The sequence below is a fragment of the Hippopotamus amphibius genome, chromosome 6, assembly GCF_030028045.1.
Source record: "Hippopotamus amphibius kiboko isolate mHipAmp2 chromosome 6, mHipAmp2.hap2, whole genome shotgun sequence".
Taxonomy (NCBI): Eukaryota; Metazoa; Chordata; class Mammalia; order Artiodactyla; family Hippopotamidae; genus Hippopotamus; species Hippopotamus amphibius.
In genome coordinates, this window is record NC_080191.1 from 72,355,180 (window position 1) to 72,359,411 (window position 4,232).

At 43.2% G+C, this 4,232-nt stretch overlaps 1 pseudogene; it reads right to left on the reverse strand.

Annotated features, from left to right (window-relative positions):
- Window positions 1-441: 441 nt before the first annotated feature.
- LOC130855692 (SNW domain-containing protein 1-like) lies at window positions 442-2,057 on the reverse strand (annotated as a pseudogene).
- Between the last annotated feature and the right edge of the window lie 2,175 nt (window positions 2,058-4,232).

Below are 4,232 nucleotides of genomic sequence, written 5' to 3' on the forward strand. Positions count from 1 at the left end.
TTCTTTCCCCACTCCAAATTAAAACAGAGCACAAGAGGGGCAAACATCATTTGGCAGGACAGTTCCAACATGTGAACATCCTTCTTTCTACTCAGTGGTTGGGGTAACTTTATTCGTAAGCAGTCATTCTTAGACAAAACAGTAACCCCAAAGTACTAATGTCGCCCAAAAGGCAGTGGCCTTAATTTCATGTGTGGTGTGGGGCAGTATGTTCTATAAATGCCAAAAGGTGGGAGAAGCACAAACACAACCCACTGTTTAAAACAACTAAGTGATTCAAAGTAGAATTTTTTCCATTCCCCCCTTTCTCCTGTAAGAAAAAGTAGGGCTGGGCTCTGACACCCAGATTTGGTCTTTATCCTGGCCATTTACAAAGTGTTCCCGCACATGACCTGCATCATAGGGTCACAAATAACAGTTCACTCACTCTGAAGAAAGTATCTACTCCTTCCTCCTCTTCTTGCCTTCCTGCTTGTGTTCCTTGGGCCGGCTGCTACCTGAGGGTCTTTTAGAGCCACCGTGCTGTTTGGCTTCTTCCGAAAATTTGTCCAAACCAACAGGATCCTCCTCAAATTGAACTGGTCCTTCTCGGCCCCTCTGTCTACGATCTGAACCAGAAAACTCCTTATCAGGAACAAATCTGTTAGTCTTTATTCTGGCTTCTAGGTCATCACCACACATGTCCTTGTCCAGATTTTTACTGGGCTGGTAAATATTCTGGGCCATATCTTTACCACCTCTCCAGGCTTGGTCATAAACATTGTAAATTTCATCTTCTCCACCTGCAAAACCACTGTCCATACCCTTGGATTGGTTGAAGAGCCTTTGGTCATACTGAACTTCACTGGAAGTCCGAGGATTGGGCATACCAAGAGCAATGACTTCACTGATATCTCGATTTTCATTTCTCTGCAGTTTCGACCTCTTATCTGGAGCTTCCCTGGAAAGATTCCAGTCCTGCTGTCTCTCTTTTTGCCTGTCATGGCGGATTTCACCCCTCTCACGTGCCTCCCCATCCTCTTTTTCCACATGGGTTTTCATCCCAGCTCTTCTCTCTCTGGCTTTCTGGGCCATTTCTCTAAGTTTCTCTTCATGTTTCTCCTTTTCTTTTTGAGCCATCTTTCTCTCTACTTGAGCACACATTTCCACAGCTTCACTAGCCTTTCGATCAGCAATGCACAGGGCTTTGGCCAGTTCTGCAAGATTTTCATTGATGTGAACTGTCTGCAGTCCTCTTCCATCAGCAGCCAGACATTTATCTAATGGAATTGTATAACCCTTCGCATTTTTCCAGTTTGAAATACAGGGAGGAATCTTCCACTCTTGTTGTTCCTTCACGGTCATCTTTCGGATAGGAGAATACATGACAGGTGCAGGAGGAGAAGGTGGTCCCCGGGGAATTTTCTTATTAATTGTGAACCTTGGAAGCTCCATTGGATCTTTCTGCATTTTCACCATCTGAATAACTCTCTGTTTAGCTCCACAGTTGAGAGCCACCCCTTGTCGAGATGGTGTGTATCAGATATACTGAGCAGGAGCCAGTTTATCAGCTGCTCGGACTGGCATGGCTGCAGCAACCTTCTGCCATACCATACCGATTTTTCTAAGGCTCCCCTTGTCTTTTCTGTTATCTCTTTAATGGCTTCCTCATCAGGTCTCTGCAGGTCTGGGTCATCCGCATTCATGACTTCCTTGGGAACCAGGTCAGTGTACTTGCTATAAATGGCCTTGTCTTTTGACTGTTCTTGTCGAGCAACTGCATCATACTTAATTTTTCCTTCAGCATCCACCTGAATGGCCAGTGCATTTGACATTTTTTTCTTTCGTCCCATATCCAGGGGATACTGGGCCACGTGGATCTCTGGAAAAGCACCTCCATCTCCAAAATCCTCTAATAACCGAGGTATCCATGCTTTCCAGTACCCATATGGGGGATGTTCTCTTCGGGAGGAGACCAGCGAGGTCTGTTGTGATCTCTGGGATCTTGCCTTTTCTTCAGCCTCAAGCTGGTCCTGAGACAGCTGAGTAGGTGCAAGTAAAAAGCTGGTGAGCGCCATCTTCTTCCGCTTCTTTCTGATTTATCTTTTCTTGGTGTTGGCTTGCTGTTGTTGAGATTGTCTAAACATAATAGCAATTGTGATGCAAGTAGGGACTTGGAAAGCACTTGGGTTTGCCTTTTCTTCTTGCCCTTTGAACCCATAAGGAGAAGTCTGAGCTAGCCTGCCGGATGATTAGGAAAACATGATCCAATCACCACTGTTGCCTCAACCAACAAGCAGCCAAGTGTCACACATGAGCAGGAGACCATCCTAGATCAACCAGCTGACTTCAGAGACAAGAGTAATTAAGCTGAGATTAGTTAAGCTACCCAGATGAGAAAAGCTATCCAGCCAACCCACAGAAAATTTTTAAAAATGCATTTGGAAGCATTTGTGCATCTTCCCTAAAGTATTCACTGTTGAGGCAATGTGAGTAGGGAAGTGTTATACAGACACAGAAGGCCAATTGTTTTCTGTTATATCCACAGAAAAAGATCTCTCTTTCAATGGAACATGCAGGAATTTGTAATCTTGGATGAATTGAGGATTATTCCACCCTAGCTTTTGATTCCACTAAATAAATATATTTTGAAAGGGTAACAAAAACTTTAATAGCTATTTTTAGGCCTCTCTTCTCTTTTTTTGCACATTTGTCTCTCAACTTCCTCTGGAACTGCCTTCTACATAACATACTTCCTATTTGTTACTTAAATGTTCTGGTTTCTTCAAACAAAATGTAAAAGTAAAGGAGTTTGATCAGCAGGGCAAAGGTGCTCTCTACAAAAGGGTCCAACAACACACAATCTTGAAATCAGAAACTCCCAAGTCTTTCCCTCCACTGGCCCTGGAGTTAACCATTTTTTGGACCCAGCTGCCTGCAGAGGAATGGGGGCTGAAGGAATCAGAGTTGGCAAGAAAAATGTCTCTCCTCCAAGGCTTCCAGCCACACATTCAGTAAAGATGGGACATTTGAAGTAAGACCATAATCTACCTGTCAGAAATGCTTTGATTTTGCTTAAACACCAGGCAAACCGACAACCACTTTTCCCACAACTGAGAAGAATCTCCTAACATGAGAGGCACTTGAAGACGTGTTAAAATTTTTGCAGCTATTAACACATTCCTAAGAAAAATACTGCTGGAGACACAAGAAAGCCAAGGATAACAACCTCCTCTTTCCAATGAAAATGTTCCGTCTGTTTGATTAAAGGAAGATAAATGAAGGGGCTACAGCAAACACACCTCACATTCTGTGCTACAGTTTAATTCTCCTTGAGACCAAGTTGTCTAGCTTAGGAAACATGCAGCCTGTCTTCATGTCCCTGCATTCCTGGAGTGGGGGATCTGAAGAGGAACTACTTGCATTCAGCGGAAGAGCCCAACATTCTCTGGCAACATTTGCCAGGGGAGGCAGGAGAGAGCAGACAGAGCAGAGACATAGTGTATGTGTCCTTACACTTTTCCCTGTTTCAAGGATTCAAAGTGAGGCGCAAATTGTCCTAAGAGAACATAACCCACTGGACCAAGAGAGCTGAGCTCTGGTCCCAGCTCTGCAACAACGGTGACTTTGGGCAACTCTTTTGGTGTCTCTGAGGTTCAGTGTTTTCTTCTAGTAAATAAAGGAGTTGGTCTAAAATAGCATTTTTCAAACTGAGTTGTATCTATTAGTGGGACATAAAATCAATGTAGTGGATTGCCACAGGCAATTTTTAGAAAGATAGAAAATGATAGGCTAGGCTAGGCTAGGCTAGGAAAGGATAGGAAAGGATAGGACTGAAAAATATGCTGTATCACATATTGTTTCATTAGACTTTTGTTTCAGTTATTTGGTTGTGCAGGAGAGCCAGCGTGTGTGTGTGTGTGTGTGTGTGTGTGTGTGTGTGTGTGTTGTTAAATCCCGTTTTACGGTGTATTGTGTTCTTTAAAAAATTTTGATAAATACCACATTTGATCTCTTAAGTTTTCTCTAATTCAGCTTTCTGGAGTTTGGTGAACACACAGGTACCATTTCAATCAGCCTATATTTTGGGCTGATCCAGACGTCACTGCTCAATGTGAGCCTATTTTTATGTGCATTGAAACCACTGACGTGCGTGTTTGTGTACTGATATGCATGTGCATTTGTGTTTTTATCTCACTTGATACAGGACCTATCCACATAGCCAACACTGAAACACAACGTGACTGACTATG